Source organism: Cyanistes caeruleus, chromosome 2 (assembly GCF_971803275.1).
Source record: "Cyanistes caeruleus chromosome 2, bCyaCae1.hap1.1, whole genome shotgun sequence".
NCBI classification, from domain to species: domain Eukaryota; kingdom Metazoa; phylum Chordata; class Aves; order Passeriformes; family Paridae; genus Cyanistes; species Cyanistes caeruleus.
Window position 1 is genome coordinate 31,900,950 of NC_141702.1, and position 27,931 is coordinate 31,928,880.

The window sequence follows — 27,931 nt, forward strand, 5'->3', positions numbered from 1 at the left end:
TGACCATCTGCTCTGACTGGTGAAAGGCTGAGGGCCTGGAAAGGATGAGTAGCTGAAGCTCTGCCTTCCAGCATGAACTGTCTTGTGTTTCTTCAATCCACTCCACCAGTTTGCTGTATTCCACTCTGCTGGCGTGGTTGAGGGACGGGAAGGAGGAGGTGAGTCATCAGTGACGTGCATAGAAAGTGTGCAGAGAGGAGCAGCTGTGCCACAGAGTAAATAAATACACTCCTCTGTGCTCCCCACACACCAGAGCCCCAGGTGCTGTCCACAGCATCCCAGCTCACCTCCCCAGCTCTGCATTGCTGCCTTAGACAGCTCAGACAATGACCTATCTCTCGTGTTGGTTTGGAGTTGGGTGATGGCTGAGGGTGCAATCATGGGGGCCAGGAAGGTTGGACATACAGGACTTCTTGGCCAAGCAGACACATCCACTGACAGCACCTGTCTGAAAATGAACAAGCCAGGTTTGGATGGGGCTTTGAGCAACTTGGTCCAGAGGAAGGTGCCCCTGGCCATGGCACGGAGTTTGGAGCAAGGTGAACTTTAAGACGCTTTCCAACCCAAACTATTCTTTGATCCTACAAGCACCTCTCACTCTGAAGGTGTCTGTATCAATCAGACCCTGAGCTCTGAGACAAGGTGGGGAGAGAATGTGCATTTGGAATTTATTTTCACTTCTGTCAGCAACTTCTACATCAGCAGTTTGGCGTTAGAAATCGAGGTTTAATTGGTGAATAACCTGCCAATCACATTTACAAAATGCACAGGAGGTACTTTTAAATTCTTGCATTCTTGAAACATTTGTGATCTTTTTCACGTATCTTTTAGCCAATCTCTCTCTTATTACTTGAATAAAAGAAGTGGGAGGATGAAAAAGAGAACAGCAAGGGCTCGAGAATCTTGTTATAAAGATACAGAACATCATCTGTAGGTGGTGATATAAAAAATTACAAAAAATGTTCCTCTCTGTTACTGTATATAGATATGCCTGGTCAAAGTCTGCCACTACAAACACCAGGAAATAACCACGTTGCTGAACGTCATTATCCTGCTTTCTCCGGTAGCTTCATTGGTAAGTCTGACGTTGAATTCCTTAAGTCTTTCTGAGTGTTTTTGGCTGCCTCAAGAATTAATTTATCAATCACTGGCTTTTGCAATCACATGCTCGTTCCAGTTAAAATTGCACTAGAAAGTTGTTGTCTGAGTTACTTTATCTGTACTTTAACTCCTCAGTCTTGGAGTCAGGTGGATGTCAATCTGAATTTTGATCTGGTGTTTGCTTTAAATGCAGCCACGTGGATGGTTCTGGTCTTATTCTTTACCCTGGATTTTCAGACCACTGTAAAATTTCAAATGTCCTCATCCTGTTTCTCATTTTGGGGAACTTTTGTACTTTTTTTTTTTTTTTTTTTTTTCTCTCCGTTTTGGTGACATTCTATTTTCAGAAATAATTTAGCCAGAAGTAAGAACTCAACCCTTCAAACAGCATTTCATCAGGTAAGTATCTGAAAAAAATTACTAAAACATGCTACCAGTGCTGAAATATTCATCTATCAGTTCATATAAAAGAAAGCTTTTTCTGTCACTTTAGGATTATCCAAGAGAAAATAGGACTGTCTGGAAAGATATTTTTGCAATGCAGTATTGATTTTGAGGAAGTTTTTGCAATAGAAATGTTTATGAGATCCAAGGCAGTCTGGTCACTTCTGATGGCAGATTGGAATAGAGATATGAAATGAAAATGTGGTATTGAGCTGAAAAAGCTGTCTTCAGTAGGGTGCCATTTTTGAAATCAAAAAGATAGCATATTGTTCCAATGCAAAACACAAACCCATTTTCAAACCTTAAGAGCTCATAAAATTGCCAGACTGTTAATTGCTAATGAGTTACATGTCAAGAGGGACTCGTGGTTATGAAGATTAGATGGTTTTTTAATCATTTTTTCCTAACAGAATGTTCTCTCTGAAGAGGGGAATCCCTGAATGGCAAGAAGCAGTGGTGTCATCTCTGTCACAGTGTTTACAGAAAATGGCTGATGCATCGTCCTTGTTCTCAAGACAATGTCTCTTTGAAGGCAGTGGGAGATTACCCAATCTACTAAAACCATCCTGAAATTCAAGGCTGGCTACGAGCCAGGGCAACCCCCACTGCTCCTCAGGAAAGCGGATTGTTGGGGCATCAGCACAGGCACTGCTTCCGATTGCTCCCATTTCCGACCCCTGGGATGCCAGGCTGGCTGCTGCTGCTGCCCCTGAAAATGCCAGGCCTGTGCAAAATAGGCACCCTTGGAGGAGGCTGGGGACACAGGATGGGAGCACACTCTTCCCTGCAAGTGTCAGGAAAGAGCAGCACCAGTAAGCTGGATTTCTCAGGTATCTCACATTCTCCCTGGTTCCCCCAGCTTTTCCTGTGCCAGGAGCATCATGGCTTTGTTTCAGGTCAACAAAATTCAACCTTCTGTGCTTTCCTGAGAAGCCATTTCCTGAGCTCCAGCTCTGATAAAGACCTAAGATCATCATTAGGGACAAAAATAGTGTGGTGGGATGACCTCTGCTAGCAGCTAAGGCTCCACCCAGTTGTTTGCTCATGCCCACAGCAGAAAGGGGGAGAGAATAACAGGCCGAAAGTGTGGAAATCTCACAGGCTGAGATAAAAAGAGCTGGATAAGTGAAGAAAAAGAACAAAAACAAAATCAAGTGATGCAAAGGCAATCTCTTGCCAGCTCTCACCAGCCAACTGGTGCCCAGCCAGTCTCAGAGCAAAGGTTACTTCCCTGGGCTGTAATCCTTAGCACAGTGCTACAGCAGGTGGGGCATCTCTTTGGCCAGTTCAGGTCATGTGTCCTGCCTGAATCTCCTCCAAAATTGTGAGATATGGATTAGAACAAGAGCAAAACAGGCTTAAAACTTAAAAGGAATAAAGAAAGTTTATTAACAAAATTATAAGAACACCAGAATAAACTTCCAGAAAACCCCTTTATCCCCCACTACCCAACCATTCCCTTGTTCACATGACAACATAGAGACAAAAAACTTTGGTGTTTAAAATAGTCCCAATTCCTGCTAGAGTATTTTCATCAGTCTTTGTAGAGAAACTGAAGTCTTCTTCTGCTAATCTATGGAGTTTCTCACAAGAAAACTATTTCTGTTATAGCTTTCTATTTTTCTGATGCCAGCTGCCTGGAAACCCTGTCATCAGAGTTCACTCCTCCCATTTCACATCACTCTGAGGTGTGTTATGGGCCATGAGTCTAGGGATGTCATTTTTAAGGATGAGTTATTCAAAGGCAGAAGTTCTCTTCATCTGTCTCTGTGAGCTTCTCAGGAAACAAGTTTTCTCTTTGCCTCTACAACAGCCCCAAATCTTCAACTATTACTTCTCCCCCCTCTGTTCCAGCACCTCACTGTAACACAATTACTCCACTTTTTGCTCAAAATCTACACTTTGAACACTCCATTCTTCCCAATATACTCTGTCATGAATTAAAGGAGTTTTTTCAGAACACTACTGTCCATCTCCATAGCTTTAACAGAAAAATATTTCAGCTTATAAAGCATCTCCTTATTCTCTCTTGTCCATCTAAAACTTAACTCTTTTCTTCACTGTCTTTGATGGTTTTATGATGTCTTTTTCATGTTGATTGTCTCTCTCTCTCTCTCTCTCTCTGGGAAAAAAGAGTAATCTGTACGTTTTATCCAGGTAGTAAAAGAATTGAAGTCTTGGAAAGCTGCAGATGTTCATGGTGTCAGGTTTCAGTCCAGCAGCAGAAACTGCAAACTAAATCAGGCCGGCTCCATTTCTGCCCCCCGCCCTCTGCGGCCTTGTCCGGCCTGGAGCGGGGGAGGAGGCCGAGAGAGCCTGTTACCTCTTCAGAAGACGGAAACCAAAGAGAACAAGAGACCTCGGGCTTTACATCTTAAGGTGGTGTTCACAAGTTGATCTCACTTCTGAATGGTTAAAACCGCCGCCAATTCTCAGAAATTACCAATAATTGGTCACAAGAAAAGACTCCCATCAGCCACCAGCAGCTTCAACTTCCTTAGCTCCCAAAGCTATCTTAAAGGTAAAGTCACCCTACGACACTTGTGCATCCTCAGCCTACAACAGCTAAACCACTGATGTGCTATCACCGTTATCTGGCCACAAATCTTGAAATACATCACCCCAAGGGCAGCTTACCCCAAGGTATTTCCTTCCCAGCACTCTTAGGAGCAGCACTGGGAATTTTCAGGAAGCAGGAAAAAGGTAGTTTAGAATAAAAACTTAAAATAGGGTTAAAAAAAAGTTGAAATATGATATGGTTTAGATTCATGTTTCAGTGTGGTTTTTACTGCATATGGTAATACTGAGTCCCTTATATGGTTCAGAATATCACAAAACATTTTAGTAAATCTTTTTCCTTTTTAAAGTTGGAATACATTGAAATATACTTTTGCTAGCAGTTGGGAACTGGATTAGCAAGGACCACAATTTATGAGCTTAATTTTGTGTTCAAAATATTCATGTTTCTGGGTTTGCAAATATTTATTTTGTTTCCTTTATTGATATGGCAGCTTTTTTTTTTGCTATTTCATCTAAGATGAAAATATTCTCACTAATGTCAACCCATTTTCTTTTATTTTGCATGCAGTTATTTTCAATTTTTTTTAATATATTTTTGATCAATATAATAAAACATTTGGAAAACTTTTTTTTCCTCACTCCTGAGATTTTTTTGGTGTGTGTTTTTCTTAGGGTTTACATCTTTCTCCAAAACACTGGAAGATGTACTGTGGACCTGCATCATAGTAAATAAATGAATAAGCTCTTTGCATCAGGCACTTAACATCACAACAACCCACTCACTTGTCTCTTGAAAAATTCACCAATAACATCACTGACGTCATTAATTGTTATTTCCTTTTCCCAGTAAATGTTTAAGAAGGGTGCTAAAAAAGAATTCTGACTCCTCTTACATAAAGGAAAGGGTTTAAAAAATTCCCAAGCCCCCAAGAGACAGACATTAGCCCCTGAATTTGAAGTCTGTGTAGGTGGTATTACTCTCAAAGTAAGGCTTTTGTTCTTCAAAATGTGTTTTAACAGGAGCTCTCTTTGGGGACTGTTTTAAGGCAATGAAACCAAGTAAAGACTTGACAGCAGGTTCACTAAGTATGGATGGGCACATCCCAGGGACGAAGGCAATTCTTTCTGTTTAGTCTATCTTTTGAAGCTCTCTCTTCTTCTAATCTTCTGGCAATACTCTAGCTGTCGCCTTTGAGTAAACCCTGCAAAGATTTTTTTCCCCATAGTAGAAATTAAAACCTCGTGTTCCTTCAGGGTGGAGAAATGTATGCAGGTAGGCAGCCAGGCAATCTCCCTGGCTGTGCTGTGCCATGCCTCAATTGAGGGATGCTGCATGCTCAGTGACTGTCAGTACAGCTTCTCCTAGGAACTTTAAATTGCTCTCTTGAAATCCAGTTGCTGGGGCTTGTTGTCTTCTGTTTGAGTGTGCAAGCTGAAACAAGGCAGATAGCAGAAGGCAGAGCTAAGCTCGGTCACTCTTAGCTTCAAATCCTAACAGTTATGTGGGGTAGATTTAGTTGAACAGAAATGCCACTTAAAAGAATTTGTAAAAGTTGTACCCATTTGAAAAACTCGGATCCTTCCAAATACATAAACGTACCATAAAACTTTACATGATTAACCCTCTGCTTTATCTGGGTTCTGAAACCTCATCCCATGTAATTTCATATTTTACCAGAACATTGCTTTGTAGAAATCCCTTGGGGAAAATCCAGCTTCTTATAAGGTCTGTTAGAGTCCTTGGAATTTTTTCCTATGTTTTTAAGGACCTCAGAAGAAAAGATATTTTACCTATCTTCCTATATGTAATAAATAGCTATTCTGAGGATGATTAATCTACTTTGCTAATGAAGTTTCAACTGTCTTACTTTGATAAGCATTAATATACGTTTGTGTTGTTACTAGATATCTAGGAAACTTTTTATTACTTGTCATACAGTCCAATCGAGTCCAATCTACTTTTAGTCATCATGAACTTAGCTGTGGAAAAAAGTATACTTTTAAAAATGTGATGGTATGTCAGCCAAGAAACATGTGGACATTGTACTCAGACATTAGTTTTTCATTCTTTAAAGCAAAGCCAAGATATTACCTATAGCATCTACATTATGGAACAAAGCATGTTTATTTATTATGTAAATTTTTCCTGTTTAAAGTACCTCTCCAGAATGGATGTTATGGAAAATGCACTAGAAGAAAAAAATGAGCAAAAGGGATCATATTTCTTGTCATAGCACTGGGAGAAGACATGTAAAGGCAAAAGGTGAAAGCTTTATTTTGGACAAAATGCCTGAGAACAGAAACAAATCTGTGTGAACCCTCCCTTTCCTGTTTCTGGCAGTCACTGGCAGCTATGAGACCTAAAAGAGTCATTTATCTCATTCCTCTTTATATTTGATATAAAGGCCTCAAAAATTACTAGATTCTTGGTAAGAGATGTTTTTTATATGAAAACACAATGTTAATTCAAATTGTAGTTCTAGTCTTTGTGGATTTGCTAAATTGTTTGAAAAAACCTAAACAAAACATAACCATTGGCTACTTTTTATTTTCTGGAATGGGCTGTATGAGTGAAATATTAGTCTTGATTGTTGCCTTCATCACATAATGAATTATGAACAACTAGCTGGGGGTTTTCATTTCATTGCCTTTTTTTTTTTTTTTTTTTTTTTTTTTTCCTCTCAATAAGTGCCTTCTAGAACCTTCCTAACTGGGGAAGATGAGGATTTAAAATGTAAAAAATGTAAACAAAAATCTTTCTATATGCTCCCTACTACATATTTATTTTCTTTTCATTTTTATTCCAATGCTCGTTTTACCACTCTGTTCTTCCACTCTATGATGTTACTCAGTTACCAGTGAGACCTGCAACATCAATGGAATGGGGTAAACAAAAAACAACCCAGTCCTGTTCCTACAAAGAAAAAAATTTCATCTGCAAACCATCAGATCTCTGAAGACGGTATAAATATATATAAGCTACTCTGAAGTGGTGCTTTTGCATGTACAGTACAATTACCACACCAGCTTGTTACATTTCATTTACTATTACTAGGATTCAATATTTAGTCTGTGGCAGTGCTTAGTCTGCAGAGCTATTCTGCTAACACAGGGCAGAACAACACTGCAAAAAAATTTGAAACAAGTAAGGGAAAAATAATCAGTTGTCTTATAAATGCAGATGACATATAGCAAATGGAATTCTGGAATAATGTTAATTTTCTTAGGAATTAGACCAATATTCCATGTCTTAAACACAGATTTCACCTCAGCAATTCTATTTGCCAGAACCATTTGGTATGACTTGAGAGCAATTTGCTGTACAAATGAATGCTTTATCATATTCTTTTTCACATACCTGTAGGACTTAACATACCTCTTTTAAAATGTCCCTTGTTGTGTCTTCTTTTATAGGTCTCTGGTCAGGTTTGCCAGCTTAGGTGGCTGTCAGTATTCACGTGCTGTAAGCATAGCTGTGTCCCACTACTTCTGCAAAGTAAACTTGGGCTTGGCATAACCTCAGGTTTATAGGCATATCTAACCAGCAGCCTTATCAGCCTCCAGTCTGCTGGAATATGGGTGCTGCTGATACTCCTTTTTAAAATCAAAATCTTCTGTAGTTTGTTCAAGTTAGCATCCTGAGCTTCATGTGGGTTTTCCTTTAATTTTATAATTAATATATGGACAAGCACTTGCATATTCCAGGCAACATAGTACTATGTTGATGGTTTTGTCCTTAACAACTAGGTTTATTTCCCTATATATTCTTCTCCAAATGTTCATATTATAATCATGAAAATTACAACCCCATAACTACAGCTTCCCCATCAGCCACTCAGTGTTAGATACTGACTTGCTGAAGGCTCACAAAGTGACTTTTTGAAATTTTTTGCAATGCAGCAAAGGTCTAGTGGTTTGCAAAAAATTATCATATCTGAACAAGGGGTAATAGTTTTAAACAGAAAACCAGAGAAAGTAAACTTAGATTAGATACTAGGAAGAAATTATTTTAAAAAAAATTTGTGGGGGTGGTGAGGCACTGGAACAGGTTGCCCTGAGAAGCTGTGGGCACCCCATTCCTGGAAGTGTTCAAGACCAGGTTGGATGGGGCTTGGAGCAGAAGGATGTCCCTAACAATGGCAGAGGAACTGGAACAAGATAATCCTTAAGGTACCTTCCTTAATTATAAAATGTAAACCATTTTATAATTCTATGATTTATTTTTTTATAAAAGAGTTGGAGAAAAATAAAGAGAAAAGTTGCTCTTAGATGTGTAAGAATTTCAATGTTAGGTGGCTGGGTGTTTGTTTTTTTTTAATTGGAATGGAAGAATATTTTTCAAGGTCTCCATTTTTAACTGGAGAATGATGTAAATTTAATATCTATTTGAAATGGAAAAATGTGATTTCTTTTAAAATACACCAAATCCTTTCTATGTGGTTCATAGACTTCTAACTATTATCATTATTACTATTCATGGAATAAAGGTATAATTCATGGAGTAATATTTTTGGAAATATTATTCATAGAATAGGAACAACTGGTGTGCAATTGTTTTTGTTCATTCAAGGAAAAGTGCCTTTCTGATTCGATCCCAAACTATGTCACATATTTGCATAATGGTGCACTACGTGGCCACATTAGAGACTTGCTGAAAATAACCAGAAGGCAGTGTCTTACTTGCTCTAGCATTTGATTCATTAGCAGGCTTATCGTTTTAAGGCTAAGCTAGAAAGATACATGCAAATATTCACTACTCTTAATTTACTTGCCAAACTATCCTTTTCCCATCTTGTTTAAAATCTGGCAGAGCTGTGCAGAAAAAAACCAGGGGGACTTGACAGCAAGCTGGTCATGAGTCAGCAAAGTGTCCTTGCAGCAAAAGCCAAGAGCACCGTGGGCTGCATGAGGAGGGAAGCCTTGCCATCAGGTGGAGGAAGGGGACCTTTCCCCTCGACTCTGCGCTGCTGAAACAGATGCTGAGTCCAGTTCTGGGCTCTCCAGTAAGAGAGAGACATGGAGATAGTGGAGCAAGTCAGTGAAGGGCTGGTAAAATCATGGAGGGTTTGGAGCAGGAGGAGGCTGGGACCAGTGGAGCTGTTTGACACGGTGGCTCTCAGTTAAGAGAGGATCAATCTGTTTGGGCACAACACTGGGACATGCCCTCACATTGACGCTTTTGTCTACACCTCTTGTGTCCTTTATTTCCACCCTTCTGATGTGGATACTAAATGCAAAAAGGAATCAGGGAACAGAGCCTGTGTGAAACTAAGTCACACAGGCTTCTCACTCTGGCCTGAGAAAGCAAGAGAAAGAATCCAAACAGCCCTTGATAAAGGACAACAGTGTGCAGGTGTTGTTTAGTCGAGGGGTGGTGTTCCACTTATGGTGATGTGTTGCTTTAATGACAAATGAGAGTTTTACCTCTGGGACCTTCTCAAACATGTGCATAAAAGAAGATTAAGGATAGTAAACTTTGCTCTCTTGGACAATGCAACTAAGAGAGTCATGTCATACTGCCTCGCCATTCCTAATACAGTGCAACACTTCTGATATTTCCACAAATAAGATCATATTCACTGAAGATATAGAGACTAATTGAGTGTGGAGAAAAGTATTTTTTACAGGGATGCTCCATGTTCTTTCTTGGGTATTGCATCTGAAGAACAGATGATCTCTGATTCACTTCTTTCCAGCAAGGAAAAGCTTTTTCTTCACATAGAATATACTATACATTGTATCTCTACCCTCATAAATTTCCAGATATTCTTTGTAGATTTCAGAAAATTTTTTGTATACTTACCACATATAAACTCCTTTTGACTTCAGTTTAACATCATCAGTGCTGGTCCTGATGCCCAATTATGTAGGCTAGATGTGTCACATTTTTGTCTGGACCACTTCTTGGGCCCTTCCAGAACTACAATGTATAATGTGACTTTCTGACTTGGGAAGGGAGTTTTTATTATTTCATTTTATTTTATTTTATTTTATTTTATTCATCACTGAGGTGATGCTGGGATTTTGCAGCAGGCCTTAGGAGGAGATTTGGTTAATGTCATATGTCCAGGTCATGGCTGAAGACTGCATGGATGTTTGGTGGTGATAAACTTTCTGCAGCTGTGCTGCAGGATTGTGTAGGGTAGACAGTAAGACAAGAGGCAATGGGCACAAACTTATACAGAGGAACTTCCACCTAAACATGAGGAAGAACTTCTATAGTGTGAAGGTGACCGAGCACTGGAACAGGCTGCCCAGAGAAGTGGAGTTTCCTTCTCTGGAGCTATTCAAAAGCTATCTTGATACAATCCTGAGTAAGGTTCTCTGGGGAACCCTTAATTAAGCAGAAAGATTGGACCACATAACCTTACCCGTGGCATCTGGTGAAACCCACTGCAGCTCCTGATGCCAACTGGAAATAGCTCCTGATCCTTTGTGTCCCCCAAACTTTGCCTAGCGCTGCCCAGAGATTGCTAGCTGGCTTGGACAAAAACTGATATAATGTAGATCAAACCCTCTGGAAATCAGTCTTGTTTTTATTGTCAGCATAGATGTTATCTCAACTAATAAGTATCAGGAAAGAGATTTTTTTAAAGCAAATATTTCAACATTCTTCTGCATTAAAAGGGACTACAGACTTTTCCCACTGCATCCTAAAGGCACTGCAAGTTTGGGAATGAGTTGTAGCTCTTGTGAGCTTCAGATTAATTTCATATTCAAGCTGTAAACAGAAACAGTCTCAGGCTGCTTTTTAGCTGCACTCCAGTGGTGCAGGTAGAACATGGATGTTGACTGTTGTTGCAATTAAAATTGGGTTTTCGTCATTTATCAAGATGTGTTCCATAATGGAGTATACATAAGAATGTAGAGATATCATTCATAGAAAATTAGTTAAAGCTGACTAAAAGTTTCAAAATTAAAAAAAAACCAAACAAACAAATCTTAGCTCAAAATTAGTGACTGGAGCTATTTGTAATTTGAAGGGTACTGCCAATATTCATTCCAGCTGAATTTGATTTTCCTCTAAAATTGCTCCACTGAGTTTATAGATTGACTTTCTACCAAAACCTGAAACCCGTGTCCACACATCTTACTTAATAGATTTTCCTTTCAAATTGTTGTTTCTGGGCAGATTTAGTTGTTGAGTGTCTGATGGACAAGTTTTGCTTCTGGTGCTTTTGTTTCTTTGTTTTTAATTTATTTTTTAATATTTTGAAATATCATGAGACAGACATTGTTAAAAAAAGAAATTAGGTATCAGACAATAGTGATTTAAACAAAAAGGGAAAGAAAAAGAAGCACTTGTCTAGTACACCTAACTAAACTAAATTGTTTTATCATGTTGATTAGCAGCTTTGGAATTCAGATGAAAGAAATTAAGAAATCTCATGGTTTATATTTACAATGACAGCTTTATTTTGAAACATAAAGGACCAAATTTGCAGTCTTAGTCATGCCTTCAAAATGAGTTTATCACTTGTTCCGTATTTTGATTTGATCACATTCTTACATTTTTGTATTCCTGGGCTTGAAACTCTGCTCTTGGAACAGTAGTTCAGCCTGTGCCTGCCTACCAATAAATAGATCCTTGAACTGGACACCAGGGAGGTGTAACTGTGATCACCTCATTACCCCGTGTAATTACCCCGTGAAAAGAAGTATTAACTTCTTTTCTTGCAAAGAGGCTTTCTCCCTCTGTAGTTTCAGTAAGACTGGAGCAGAAAGCTCAGACTGCTGAGTCTCAGCATGGCTGTCCAAATACTGGACTTGAAGATGTTTCTCTTCTGCTTAGAGCTCTGTCAAGCAGTCAAAACACCTACAGCAAAATCACATCCCAGACTTCTGTTGTTGTTCTGGGCTTGAGTTCAGATAAGAGTAAGGGAATAACAGACAAGAAAAGGTGATAAGAATTCTACAGGCTTTAATTTCCTTTCAACTTTTTTTTTCTTGTCCAAACTGTTGCTAAATTTAAAATTCATTAAAATCCAACCTAGAGCAAGGGACTCATAGGTCTGCTTACATTGTATTGCTTGGGTCTTCAAAAACTGATCTGGAACAAGCACTCTAATAAAGAAGCATAATTTATATTGTCAGGGGAAGAATCAAGAATACAGGTCCAGCCCTTGTGAAGCTCTTGTGAAAAAAAAATGGATGCCAGACTTCTAGAATTCTTTCAAAATATTCAGGAGGGTATTTATTTTAGAAAGAGATAGGGAGAAAGTCAGGGAGACATTTCAGACTCTGTTGGTTACCGCTCTCCCCCAGAGACCAGCTTTGTGACTGTGTTTAAGTTGCTGGGTTATAGTCAGACTGGCAGAGAATGCCTAACTTGTCAAAATCCTGACTGTCTGGCTCTTCAAGATCTATGCAGTTCTAGTTGCAGTGTTTAGGAAAGGTGAATTCAAACCAAGGTAGGTATAGAGGCAGGCTATTATGATACTCGTGTAAATAGGAAGTCTAAGAAAAAATAGTAGAAGAGCTTGAATTATTCAACCAAAGAAAAGAAAAACTGAACAGATATGCTTATCATCTGTCGACATACTGAGGAGGGCAGATAAACACCAGGAAAGGAAAAGAGCTACTTAAGGACACTTTTGCCACAAGTACATATATATGTTTAAATGAGCCATGAATAGATTTAAGTGGGAAGTTCAATTGACATTCCTAATTAACAGAGTATTGTAATACAAAAAAAACCCCTTTCACTCTGAGAAGCTGGGAAAAAAATAAAGCATTTTAGAGTGGAGTTTGATCAGTTTATGAAAGGGATTATGCAATGTAGTTGCCTGCAAATCCATCTTTAGGCACTGGCAGCAGTAGGCAGTTACTTAGCTTATCAGATTTATTTACAGGGGTTAGAGAGAAGAAATATTTGGCTCCAGACCTAAGCCCTTAATGCACACTGTCTTGGCGTTTGGCTTTTTATACCCTTAAATACTACAAGCTTCCTGACAAGCTGAAGCAACAAGCAAGTGCCTTAAATACCTATCACTAGTTTTGCTCTCAGAGGTGTCTGGCAAGGCTTCCAGGGTGGGCCAGTATCACATCACAGCATCTCCAACATACACCCCAGGCTTCTCTTCCCTCACCCCTGTGATTTCAGCACACAACTCAAAAATGAATGCACAGTCTTGCCCCTGCGGAACTCGGAGGGGTCTTTTGAGATCAATGGCCACCTAAGTCTGCCTAAAAGTAGCTGTGTGCATGTGTGCATGCATCTCTCCTTCAGCCTCCCTCTGTGTTGTCTCTGTGCTGATGAGTGACAACTCTTCACTTCTCCAGAAAAACAGAATTATCAGCCTGAGTGACACAATCATGGGATCCAGAGAGGGCCAACTTGAGCTGTAGCTGCCAGTGTGCACGCCCACAAGTGACAGTCTCCTTGTGGAACAAGATCATATTAATAAGGCAAATTAGAGTGCTGCCAAAGATTGAAGATATTCCTGTCCCCATTCCAGATCATGTTTATTTTCCACGACTTCAATCCAGTCTTATGCTAGGTAGTAACTCAGGCATCATCTCAAGGAGTGTGCCACTATCGTGTCTTGATAGCACAGGATCTTTTTCAAGTAATTGATTTTTAAATAGTTTGGAAAAAAAATACTTCCCTGTGAAATTCTTTTCTTCTGTAGAATGAATTTAAACCTATTTTGTATTATTTTATTTTTTAAGCAAATTCCCTAATAATAATGAAGTATTTCAATATGAAGGGCCCTGAGGAGAAGCTGAGTGAGGTCACTTGGTCTGTTCAGCCTGGAGGAGGCTGAGGGGAGACCTCACTGCAGTTACAGCTTCCTCATGAGGGGAAGAGGAGGGGCAGGCACTGAGCTCTTCTCTCTGGTGACAGTGACAGGACCGAGGGAATGGCCTGAAGTTGTGTCAGGGGGGTTTTAGGTTGGATACCAAGAAAAGTTTCCTCACCCAGAGGGTGATTTGGCACTGGAACAGGCTCCTCAGGGAAGTGATCTCAGCACCAGCCTGACAGAGTTCAAGTGTTTGGACAATGCTCTCAGGCACAGGCTATGACTCTTGGGGATGGTGCTGTGCAGGGCCAGGAGCTGGACTCAATGATCTGTGTGGGTCCTGTCCAACACAGAATATTGTCCTATCCAACATGCTGTGATTCTGTAATATGGTAATATTTGAAATGTGAGTAGAATAGTAAAGAGTGTAGTAGTAATAGAATAAAAAGTAGTGAAGAGTGCTTCTTTTGTTAGAAAAACTTTCTCCTTGGTCATTAGCTCTTGGTCACATGCTGTCAGTTTATACTGACCTGCCTGTTGGGCAGCTGCACAGTGAGCCAAGCTGGGGTCTGAGCAGGGTTAGACAGAATGTGGAAAAATGTGGATGCATTTGCTGAACTGTTTCACTGTGTGGCTGCACAAAACTGGTGTAGGAACAAGTGAAGGAAGGAATAATAGGTGCTTAAACAAGGAAGCATGAATACAGCTTGAGGTGTAACTGAACTGTTTGGTGTGAAAATTTTCTTGGGGCTGAGAGAGAACAGAAGACAGTCCACAGAAATACCCTTATTTATGGGGGAAAGGGTGTGATAGAGGCTAGTTAAGTTGGCAGCAAATGAAGCAAAAGAGTACTGTAAAGGGTGAGTAAAGAAGATGCTAATGAAAGATTAAATTATTGCCAGAAAACAGGATATATCAGCACACACAATATTTATGACCCAGGTAAATTATTATCCATCTGGAAAATAGAATGAAAAAGTAGCAACTGAGAGATGCTTTGAGGATTTCAGATACAGCTACTGTGAGTAGAAATTGGGTAGTATCTCTTGGATAATTGGCCTCAATGCATTTCACGGAGAAGTACATTTACTGTTAATCATATAACGAATGTCTCTGGCATTCAATTTTATCTATATCTTCATCTGCCTGAGAATTATTTACAAAGTACAGGCTGGTATTTCATGCAGAAACTGAAGATGACAGGAGTTTTCAGTACCAGGCTTGGCATGAGCAAGATACAACATTTCTTTAAAACACTTATTCAAGGAGCCAGGGAACAGTTATCAGATTCACTGTCCCTTAAAAATAACATTTCTGTGAATAGTAATCAAAGTCATCCTTTATAAAACAGTCACTTCTTTTGGGTAAACAGTTCTGTGAGATTAACTGCATGTAATTCACCCATAGATACATAATTATAACTACACATCCCACAATGACTTCATGTGTGGTAAATGTCATGCAGGAAATGAAAAAAGAAATAGAATTATATCAGAAATGAAGTGTAACTACAGTGTCTTAAAATCACTTTCTCAAATAATGACCCTCTCATCTGTACATTACAGGAGTTTGACAGTCCAGGTTAAAACTTGGAAAATTATTTCTACGCCTCTGTTTTATGTAAATTACATCCTCTTCTGGGCTCAGTAGTTTTGGCACATTTTATCACCCTGAGTAGGTTGGAGTTTGCTAGTTTTCCCTGCTTAAACTAAGGCTGGAGGCTTTTATGAGTACTCCAGTAGTACATTAGGCTTTTTTTTTTTATCTTGGTTATTTTAAAAAATGGCTTTTTATAACAAAGATAGTAGTGAAATAGGTCTCTCTAACTGTGCAAGGACTCCTCAGGACTAGAATATCTGTTCAAATCAAATCTGGTACATTCTTAAAAACAAAGAAGCAGCATGAAGCAGCATCCTATCAGCATGAAGCAGCACCCAATCTAAGCACCTAGCTGTTTAGAGTATTTAGAGGCATTAACCAGTTGGTGCACTGGATTTTAACTCATACCACACATTTTGGCTTTGAACTGTGGAGAATGCTTTAAATGTTAAGGTAATCATCACTTCAAACAAAACACAATAAGCTAGGTAGCCAGATCCCAAAGGGTAGCCCATTTAGAAATAGTCTTAGGCTTGTGGGGTTACATTTTTGGGAGTGAATTTTAGCCTAGGGATAATAAAGAAAGCCTAAGTTAGAGAAAACTAACTAAGCCTAAGTTAAAGAAAACACAAGTTAGGAGTTTAAAAGACTTTACACTTTTAAAGTGTTAAATTAATTTGCAAGTCCTTCTTAACCAATCTTCCCAGAGAGAAGCTGGTTTGGAGCTGTACCACAGCAGATGCTGCAGAGTTAAGAGCTCTTAATAAAGATGTAATAGCGTGAGGGATATGCTGTACCAAGAATGGAACACAGTTTACATACCCTGCCACTAAATCCTGGTAGGGATGAAGTTTGACAGCTTTGTAGAAGTGCAAGAACTACCTGAAAATGTGGCAACATCTCCAGTAGTAAATAAAGCAGGCCAAGGGCTGGTCTCTGTCCAGGGGCCACCTGGCACAGCATATCCACTGGAGTGGGTTCTCTTACATCCCCAAACAAAGAGGCAATATCCATACCACCTCCAGAATGTGGTCATCTGCTCATTGTAAACCTAAGATACCACACAGGAGAAATTCCACTTGGTTAAGGCAAAGTCATGGAGCATTATAGCAAAGTAATGGTGTGAAAAACAACATGTCAACACACTGACAGATCCCCTGGCCCTGATGCTGTATTAGTACAGACTTAACCAAAGACTACAGCGCAGCAGATGCCTAGAAACTGTAGAATTAGACAGCAAAGAGGGCATCTGAGGCAGTAGATATATTTAGGTTTCGTTTGGATCAGCCATTTCCTCACTGAGCTTCATAGAGTTAGGTATAGGTCTAAGATATGAAAAAAAAAACCAAGGGTCAAATCTAAAATGGTTTTCAAGAAACCTTAGAAAAATAAGTAAGCTCCAAGTGTCCAAGGACATATTTTCCTTTTTAATGGGAAAGATTGATTTTGTCAATTGTTAATGACATTTAAAGTGAGAGATGACTGCTGCATTTTCTGTCTTGGCTCCTACTGTATATCTGCTGAGATATATGGTACATAACTGGCAAATAACTTCTAAAAGCAAGGTGATAAACAAATATATGTGAATCACCAACCCACAAGCAATCTATCAACAGGATAGTGATGTGCTGGATCATTTTTCAAGTCCTACTGTATTTTACAGGCATCAAATGATCATGACAGCTTAAGGGTAAAAAGAGATTTAGCCAAGGCTGTGGCCAATTTCAAATGTGTCTTTTCCTTCAAAGGTTATCTTTTCAATTTTCATTTTACATCCTTATTATAATATTACTGTGTATTAATGTAAATTATTTTAGTCTGTGGAAAGACCTTTCTATAAATGGAAACTTGAAATCTATTCTCCAACAAATATTTATGTAGTTTAGTGGAAGTGAGTTAGAGGCTTGATGGTTTCATATGATATTCCTAAAGAATCTGATTGGACTTTGGACCAGGTTATGAATATTCTGTATGGAATACTTAAGAACAAATCTAAGAAATGTTAAACAACTTATTTTTACAGTAGCCAATATTAGTTTGTATTTACAGTTCTACAGATCCTACTGAACTGCATTACAAAGTTGTTACAAGGGCAGAGTTCAAAGGCAGACATTTTGGGAAAGGCAAATGCACTGTGTGGTCTCAGAATAAGAAATAAATCTCTGGTGTCTTTTATTAAAAAAATAGAGAGAGATCAGAACACTTAAAGATTTTGTGTATTTACCTACAATTTTATATGTTTAAAACTTTGCTGGTCAAAACTAAATCTGAAAGTAGCAAGAATGTCTGTAACAGACCAAATGTCAAACTTGTCGTGATGGTGAAGTGGGTGCTTGTGCCTTATGTCAGAGTGAAATCCAGACTGCTGTGTTTGGCTACCCAAAGAAAAGTCATGTCTGAAAGATGGTCATTCAGACTTCTTTGCACTGCCCCAGAGATAAATTGTATTGCTTTCACTGAATTACTGACTTATAAGAAAAGTTCAGATGTCTTCTAGTGCTGAATACCTTAATGGTTCTAGCATAAATCTACTAAAAATCATGATCATCAATGAATTTCATATAGCTTCCAAAAAAGATCCTGTTTTGTTATCTGGGTCAATTCTAAATGGGATTGATGGGTAGAAATAAATATCCCAGTATATTCACCTCCTCATGATCATGTGCTATGAGTTGTTTATCGAACAAGCTTCTTTGTATTGCTGCACTTCAGCTATTGAGAAGGACAACACTACTCAAATTGGCATAGCATCTGTTGGGTTGTGCAAAACCCTACATACTTTTATTTTTATCAGAGAGCTGCCAGCAAAATGTTGATTTTATTTGCATAGAAAAACCTGACAAGTGTGGTTTCAGGAAGTGGTCATGTTTTTAGTGTTGATTTGTATCCTTCTGCTTGTGTGAACTGTGTGACTGTGAACAGATTACTGAAGACATCTAAATTAAAAAATACTTATTCTATATATATACATATATGTATACACATATCACAAAAAAACATAAAGGCTGTGGTCAGGTCTTCTAGGATAAAACACTCTGTTCTGTTTTGCCTAATTGGAAGCTGGCACATTTTTGGTACCTTTTCTGCAGAACCTTCCAGCAACACTGCAGAATCATCCGAAGAGTGAGAGTGAGGTCACCTCTGCAAGTAGAGGGCAAATTCCTGGGAGATATTTTAGCAGCACATACCTGTTTGGTATGTTATTATGTTTGGCCTGCTCACCAGCTGTCCAGCACATAAAAGAGTGCAAGGTAAGCGACGCATTTTAACTTATAAATTGGACTGAGCAGCTACAGCACACTCTGAAATTTGACTTCACCACAAACCTTTTATAACTAACAGATGTACTTCAAATGTCTTCAGTGTGGAAAGAAACACTTTCTTTCTAGAGTATTTGATTTCTTTCTGCTTACTGTACTTTTAATATAATTGGTAGTACCTAGTGAATGAAATGAGACTGTTTCAGCAATTTTTTTTTCAAATTTATCTCCAAAATAAATAATTCAATCTGGTATGCTAAATTTGGCTTATTTCCAATAGATAGTTTGGGAAGATACAGTAAGATTTGTAAGTAGAAATTTCCAGCTATGAAAAATTACTAATTTATAAAATGCTACCCTTACATTTTGCCAGGTATAACTATTGAATTGTTATCAATATGACACAATTACAGACTTTTTAAAAATTTATTATTTTAAGATCAATACTATCAAAGAATGCAGAACATTTATTTGTTTTCCAAAGCACTAAAGAATTTGAAAAACTGTCACTGGAAGGCAGAATGCAAGCTTTGCTTCATACATATCTTTATTTCCTTATGAATGAAAGCAATTCCCAAATTTACTTTTAAGAGAAAGTTATTGGTAACAGTTTCTCATCTACATTATTCAAAATATTCCTAACATGTAAGCAAGCTCATTATTTGGAAACATGTACAACATGCATTTCATGTGTTACAAGGACTGGTGACATTCCAGTATTCCAGATTGGAAAGTGATACCTTTCTCATCTGTTATAGACAGAGCTTTACAGATGGTTTCCTCTCCAAAAACTGTTGAAGTGCCACGAAATCCCTCAGTCACTCTGTGTCACTTGTTTGTCAGGCCAGTAATGTCCATTTTCCTGTGCTAAGGATGATCATGTGACACAGAAACGCTCTAAGTGTTAATCTGCTAGTTTGCTTTGCTCAGTCTCTATTTAATTTCAGTCTTGATGTGGTTTTACCCTGTTGAATCTCCTCACATTCTTCATGTCACAGGAATGACTCCCAAATCACAGCAGATTATGCCAGTAAAAAAAAAAAACCAAAAAATTTAATTGGCTTATTCTCAGAGTGAACATGCTGTGAACCTAGTTAATCCAGAATAAAGCTCTTTTCATTTACAAGAATGGCCTTCTTATTAATGTGTCTTTTTCATACATGAACATATGTGAGACATCTAACAGTCAGTGCTGTAGTTAATTTTTCTATCAATTTCTTAATCCTGCTTCTTTTCCATTATTATTCCTATACTACTTGCAAACTGCTAAACTGTAAATATTGTTATCATCTCTTTAATCTTTCTTGTACAATATTAATACTACTTGAATCATTGAGATTTATCTGATGTTCTAGGATTCATTATAAATTAACATCAGAGATCTTTTCAGATTACTGGATGGTCCAACACTTTCAGGAATTTGAGGCTAGTTCTTTAATGTCCATTTTCAGAAGAAGTTTCTCACCGATCTTGACAGAAAATACTCTATCATTCTCAGATGGAGAAGAATTTAATAAAAATTTAATTAAAAATATTAAAAGAATTTAATAAAAATATGAACAACAGGCATCAAAAGTAGTCATAAGGATTGAACCTGTCTGTGGATCTGATTGTAGCAGATTCTGCTTTGGTTGCAGCAGATTGGCTTCCATCAGCTTCTTGGACTGAATGGGTGGATACTGTACAGGAGCCTGAGTGGTGCTTTCTTCTGCAAGTGTTCAACACAAGAGAGTGCCACCAGACATTCTTTCTCTTTTGCATGTCTCTTAGAGCCAGATGTCTGCTGTTTTCTAGGAGTCTCAGTCTGTTTTCTGTAGTCAGGTTCATTTTTCTGTCCCTGGAATGTCTGAACAGCATTTGCACAGAGAAGAAGCAAGAGGAAGTAGCAGTATAAATACATTTCAAAGTTATGACTTAATAGACCTAATAAAGACCTGATGGGATGATTCATATAGAAGGAACATTAATATAAACAGTGGAATTTCTTCAGGGCATGAAGACAGAGAAAAGGATGTAGGTGTTACCTTATATGTTAATGTACATGCAGATATCTTTTGCTCTGAGGTTAGTAATAAAAGAGGCTCAAAAGTTGTCTCATAATATCTGAGTACAATTTAAAGGACAAAAAGTGTTTATATGCAGATGGGAGTCAATAGCTGGACAGCTATCAAGGAAATCACATGATGACCCTTTTGTAAGCAGAATTATCCAAACTCCAGGACTCAGTGCCATCAGTATACTTTGATTTCAAAAATCTGCACACTGGGGAAGGAATACAGCTGCCCTCAGGACGCTGGCTAATTTTTGAAAAGTTTTATTGGAAATTTTCTATGTAGAAGTTGGAAAATGCAAAGAGAGATGACATTTTCCAGATATGATCCTCCTAATTTGGTAGAACCTAAAGGAAAAAGCAATAGTTAAAAGCAACTCGGGCACTCCTTGAACAACGATGAAGCAGCAGAATTCACGACAAACAGGAAGAGATGCAATGTGCTTCAGCAGAGCAGATTATAGGAATTCAGAGAACTAGTAAGTGAGATCCTGTGGGAGACAACTCTGAGAGAGAGTTAAGTGCAGTAGGCAGATCTTTAAAGGAACTATGTTAAATGCAAGTTTATGCAAAACTATGCAAAAGAAAACTATGCAAAATTGCAAGTTATGACAGTGCGGAGGAAGGGAAGGAGCTGTGGAACGCTCACCAAGGAAAAGAATTTAAAGAAAGATGAATGGATGAACATGTGAGACCAAAACAGAGAGTGAAACCATGTGGTGCATAGGTGATGCATGCTTCTCAGCATGTTGGTGCACCAACAGGCAGAGGAAGCTAAAGCAAGACCTAGCCCACTTCTCTGCAGTGTGAAGTGCCCAGAAATGCAAACAATGCCCAGAAAGCTGATAGTTTCAGCTCTTTTGTTTCACTCAAAAGGTCAGCTGTAAGCAAATGGTATCATGACAAAAAGGACAAGAACTTAAAAGGGTAAAGAAGGCACTTGGAGTTATGCAAGCAAATGATCTATTTTGTGAGCAGTTACTCCAGAAGAGAAAAGGTGCCTAACTTTAAAAAGTAATGGAAGAGTGAGGTTAAAATAACAACATATAGGGTTAATTTCAATTCCTGTAGAAATAGTGGAAAAATAACATACTGATTATGAACATTTAGAAGATAGTATATAAAGAGAAAGGACTGGCCAATAAAATCCACGTCAAGCCAAAATAAACTCAATCTGTCATAGGATAATGCTTCATGTGGCTTCACAAAAACAGTGGATACCACATCTTGATTTTAGTGAGTCTCTGGACACTGTATCCTAGAACACTCTTGTAAGTAAGCTGGGAACATATGGTCTGGATGAAAAGGCTGCAAAGGAAAGAAATCAAACGACGGCAATTTATTGAGTGGGGGTTTTCAGGAATAATCTGTGCTTGTTCCAGAATTAGTTGATATTTTCTTCAATGGCTTGACTGATGGAAAAGTGGGGGTGCCTTATATATTTGCTATTGATATCTAGTTAGGAGGAAATGCAGGTAGCAGATTAAAACTCAAAACACCTATGACAATTCAGAAAGAGGTGTGAGGCAAACCAGAAGGTAATTCAATAATTTAAAAAAGACTGTGGATCTGTACTTGGAAAACAATAGCAATCTATCCAAGGACAAGAGTCCTTATATGGTTGTTGTGTGTTTTTCCAGAGAAGGAGTGAGGAGGTCATAGAAAATTATGAAATGAGCATGAGTTGGTAAAACAAGCATCTTTAAAAATCCACTTGCCATCTGCATTGTGGTGGCAATCTTGAAGGAAAATAAATCAGTTTCCCTTGGCCCTGTGTCGGCCCTAGTTTGACCCCACCTCCCTTGCAGTTTGGTGCTGGGCAGTGGTAAGATCATGTGATGCCTCAGACTGCAGATATCATCGTGAGCAACTTGTGCACTATCTCCATTTGTTTCTGATCCAATAAGTTCTGAACTTTTTACATTTAGAACTGTCAATTCATTGGAAAACATGCTATTCCAATATTTATGCAGTAGCTTGGTTCTGCCTAAGGGTGGTAGCATCCTGTAATTGTCCTGCTGAGTAACAATGTCACTAATGTGTATTGCAAAGAGAGCCTTAGAACTGGATTCAGATTTGCTGATAAGCAAATGGCCTTTTTTTAAAAGTGTATAATTTTAGTACTACTTAAAACTTCTGCTATAAGTTTACTCTTTTTATTTTCTGTTTAAGGTTTGTCCTTGAGTAGTGTTTACCATCACCTTCCACAGCTATACTCGACATCCACGCCTGCCCTTTAAGTAGTTTCTGGAAGCAGATTTTGGTTCAAAGTCCATTTCCAGGCATTCCAATCCCCAAAATGCTACCATGGCTGAATGTTATTTTCAGGGAGAGGGTGGGACAATTAAAAATAGTGTCACGGTGCAATTCAGGAACAGATAGCTGAGCTACCACTGGGGCAGACTGCTCCAATCTCCAGCACAGCCTTTCACCAGACAGATATTCTCTAAAAATATGAGAAGTTTTGAATGATGCTGTCACTGCCATTCCCCATCTATGTCATTGCAACAGAAGTGAGATCAACTTTCAGAGTATTGCTGAAGTGTTGCTGTTCCACACTGGGCAGGAGCATGTTCTGTTTGTGAACTATAATGTACAACAAATGTTTTCAGGAAAGTTTTGAAGGTATTTATTGACTTACGTTGGAATAATTTTGTATTTCCTTTCTTTCTCTCAAAAGAGATGGTTGAGTTGCAGCACAGCTAAACAAGTCTATCTCTAAAGTGGAAATATTAAAGTGCTATAATGGGAGACAGCACTTCTGCTATGTGACCAAGTCAAATGTATAATGCATTACCTTATCCACCCCCAAACTTAAAAATCAGAAATGGATTTAGCTTCTAAGTTTTAAAGAAATAGGACCTTAAAAATGGATTTAACACTAATAAATAACATTAAATCCTCCATTTCAAGTCAAGACAATGTGATGCCTTTTGGAAGAAACATATGTTTTATAAGAAAATGGAGAAATGTATTTTCTAGCAGACTACTCCTCTAAATTTGTCTTATTATTATAATTTTAAATCTGGAAGCATTTGGGAGCTGCTTAAGAGGTTGGGATGTTAAATTAATCAGAGATGACAGATTGGTGGGCAGATGAGAACAAGTGCTATCATGAATTGGTGTCATGTGACCCTGAAATTTAAGGTACTGTCAAATTGTGCTGTTAGTATATATGAAAGACATTTATAAACCAGAATTTCCAAAGGAAGCAGATGTTTTAATACCATTTTCTTCCTTATTTTGAGGTTTTATTTTAGAAGAAGAATCAGAAACATTCAGTAACTTTATGAAAGACTTTGAGGAAATCTATACATTTTCCACAACTGTGAAAATCTATTTATTGCTTTGGCAAGTGCTCAGAAGCAGCATATCCACCAAAACCTTCATGACCTCCAAAAGTCTACAACTTGCTAGGCAGGTCCTCTGAGATGAAGTCCATATAATGAACCTGCCACTTAGGGCCAACATAGCAATTTGTGCAACAAGCTTGAATCTTCCACTTTTATTTTTTTCCCCAATGTGTTTCTGTGCATTTTTAAAATTAGAAGAATAGTTAATAAATGGATATGGTGTATGGGACTGAACTAACTTGCTGAAGGAAAAAAGCTACACTGAGATATTTTTGCATTTTGAGACAGGTTGCAAATAGCCAAACCCAGTAAGAAGTAATATGTTAGATAAAGATGAATAAGAACTTGAGTTACACATTTTATTAAATAGGCAAACATAATTGTTTTGTTCTCTGGTTTAGGAGGACAGATGGAATGTAAAACAGGGCAGGTGAAGAAGGCTCGAATACAAATTTGTAACAGTACCTTAAAAGTCAGATTCTAACCTGTAAGTATGAGCCATGTGATATAAATAAATGATAGCTGTGTGGCACATTTGAGCTAGATATTGGATATAAAATAGCAATCAAATGTCTGGAGAGCAGCTGCTTGCCTATCTATAAGACATCTGGCTCTTTTCCTCAGCTCAGGCAGAACTTGCTGCTACAGCCAACTGTTGTGTTTCAGAGACCTGTTTTATTTTCCAGCATAAAATGTAAGTGCAATGTGACAAAAAGCAATTTTCCCTTTTAAATTGCTTAGAATTTTTAGGTTCCTTTTGTGTGGATTTTTACTGCATAAACCTCTGCTTCTTTTGCCACCCTTTCCTGCTGCCCTTCCTATATACCCCAATCTACCAGTCAGGCATAATCAGTACAATTGTCATAAGCTCCTTGTCTTTAAAAGGCCAAGTACTTTGTCTTAATGGTATTTTTATTATTTAACACAGGCCAGGAAAAGATCATGTTAAATTTTGCTTTATGAGACAAATACAGCTTCCTGAATGCTGTGGAGTCAAGAGGCTGTAGCTACTCTTGCAAGCTCTGCACTGCCTGTCAGTGCTGTCTCCTGGTGCCCCTTACAGCCTCGAGCTATAGGGCAATTTTCTTTATGTCTTTGCTGATTTCTCTCCCTCCAGAGAAATGCTGAAGTATCCAGAAAGACAGCACAGAGGTATTCTTTCTCTGAGAGACACACAGTACAACAAAGCTATAGCTTACAAGCTAAAATCTTTCCTTTTCAAGAAATATAGAAAATTTGATTTACTTTTTAATAAGAGGCAAATTGAATTAATTTCTGTCTCTTTGAAAAACCACTGAGCTAGCTGGAAAGTCTAAGAGTCTTCCACTTCTATTTTCTACTTTCCTTTTTCTGTTTTCAAATGTTTCCTGAAGCACCCACTGAGAGAAAATTAAGCTGAACCCAAAGATCACTCTGCGTGGCTTGTTCATTCCAGGGTGGCTGGTGAACATATAGGTAAACTTTTGTGAATTTTTAGGAGCTATCTGAGGTGTAATCTGGCATTCTATTTATCCACGTAGAAATCAAACCAGGTTTTTTGTTTGTTGAGGTTAATATTTTCCTTCCTTCCTTCCTTCCTTCCTTCCTTCCTTCCTTCCTTCCTTCCTTCCTTCCTTCCTTCCTTCCTTCCTTCCTTCCTTCCTTCCTTCCTTCCTTCCTTCCTTCCTTCCTTCCTTCCTTCCTTCCTTCCTTCCTTCCTTCCTTCCTTCCTTCCTTCCTTCCTGCCTTCCTGCCTTCCTGCCTTCCTGCCTTCCTTCCTGCCTGCCTTCCTGCCTTCCTTCCTGCCTGCCTTCCTGCCTGCCTTCCTGCCTTCCTGCCTTCCTGCCTTCCTGCCTGCCTGCCTTCCTGCCTTCCTGCCTGCCTGCCTGCCTTCCTGCCTTCCTGCCTGCCTTCCTGCCTTCCTGCCTGCCTTCCTTCCTTCCTGCCTTCCTTCCTGCCTTCCTTCCTGCCTTCCCGCCTTCCCGCCTTCCTTCCTGCCCGCCTGCCTTCCCGCCTTCCTTCCTGCCTGCCTGCCTTCCTGCCTTCCTGCCTTCCTGCCTGCCTTCCTGCCTGCCTGCCTTCCTGCCTGCCTTCCTGCCTTCCTGCCTTCCTGCCTGCCTGCCTGCCTGCCTGCCTTCCTGCCTGCCTGCCTGCCTGCCTGCCTTCCTGCCTGCCTTTCTGCCTTCCTTCCTTCCTGCCTTCCTGCCTGCCTTCCTACCTGCCTGCCTGCCTGCCTGCCTGCCTATAAAGAAGTGGGAACTCATCCATTGATGATTTTTTTTTTACCTAAAGACATGATCTTTAATATGGCCCTTTACACTTTCTGTCAACTTCTGGTTTATAAGTTATGATTTAACAAAACACAGATGAGCAGACTGCACTCTTGAAAAGCAGTACCTTGAGGGCATTCCAAAGAACATGCACCAAATTCACTTTTACCACTGCTAAAATGAAGACCTTAGAAAATTAATTCCTAAATTATCACTTTAAATTTCCCATTAAGTTATAATAGCAAATGAATTCAGAGAATGAGAAACATATTATGTAAGGAGTTACTCAACTATGCTATGTTAGCTTATTAGTGTCCCTTAAGAATGAGAGAGAAGCTTTAGCTATAGCAGAAAAAGTTTCTCCTTTCACAGCATTTGGTCTGAAGCCTGTTTATTTTGGAAACCTTCTCCTTGATTGTGGTGCAGTGGGAGGAGTTTTCCCAGTAGGCAATTAATTTTAGTCAAAACCATCATCCATTTTAGCTAAAAAAAAATAATTTTGTGGTCAAATAGGTTTGAAGCAAGACTGAAAACTTTCGTCCTTTAAAAATACATAATCTGATTTGGCAGGGCACATTTGTGGTGTCTCTGTGGTAGATTTTCTATTAAATTTAAATACTCCCATCCCTGAGAAAATAAGCTACATGAGTTGGTTTGAGACCTTCATTAAAGGCTACTCCAAAGCATGTTTTATATGAAAAATGACTTTGCTACTGAGAATGATTGGTATGTCAAGAATTTCATTTCAGCCAACATTTTTGTTATTAGAAGAAGCTTCTGTTGTCTACAGAGGGGTTTTGTTCAGAAAGATATAATGCAAGATACGAAAAAAGCATCCTTCCAGTGTTCTTATCTACTATGCAATACTTCTATTGTAAGCTTAGATAATAACAATTCTAATATTTTTTTCATTTCCTTGGGTGCTGCTTCTTACTCACATCTTATAATGGTACTCATGATTTTACTGCTGCTTCTCTGGGAGCTAGAAAAATAATCAAAGAGCTTGTTTTTCAGTGTGTTTAGTGAAACCTTAGAACTGGATGCCCTAAAGGTGATCTTTTAAATCCCTTTTGCCTTTTTGTATTTCCCGTGTAAAATACAAAGACTATCACATTAAAACATGTTTTTCTTATTGTTTTCTGCATCATTAAATCTTGACAGGCCCATTTCTCTTCCATTTCCCTTTGAAAGAACACCAGTTTCTGGAGAGTGGAAGGAGGGAAGATTGAAGTAGGTCACAGCCTTTGGTGACATAACTATGCCAGTCCTTTCAAACTATCCCAACAGGCAGATCATCCATAGACTGGAAGGAAAATGAGAATCCAATTAAAGCCAAAATAAACAGATCAATACTTTGTACAGTAGTTTTCTGTGATTTCTGTTGTGTTTTATTTTTGTTTATATCCTGTCCCAGCCTCGCCCTTCTGGAAACTATTGTCTTTTTTGGTACCCTGATAAGCAAGCTTTAAAATTCTGTCCCACCCGTACAACTCTGCAGTGATCGACTCTATGGGACCATAAGTTTCTCGGGATAGCAGAAATAAACTTCTCTGCACCTTTGAAGGCATCTACCATATTTTATTACTGCTGTGCCTTTTTACAAAACCCTTCC

The 27,931-nt window shown here is 38.7% G+C and overlaps 1 long non-coding RNA gene across 1 annotated transcript; it reads left to right on the forward strand.

The window, feature by feature from the left end:
- The first annotated feature begins 1,398 nt into the window (after positions 1–1,398).
- LOC111925795 (uncharacterized) lies at positions 1,399–27,678 on the forward strand. The gene is made up of 4 exons (XR_002862458.2): positions 1,399–4,248; positions 18,497–18,658; positions 24,472–24,557; positions 27,481–27,678. It is a non-coding gene; the product is annotated as an uncharacterized LOC111925795 (long non-coding RNA).
- The last annotated feature ends 253 nt before the right edge of the window (positions 27,679–27,931 follow it).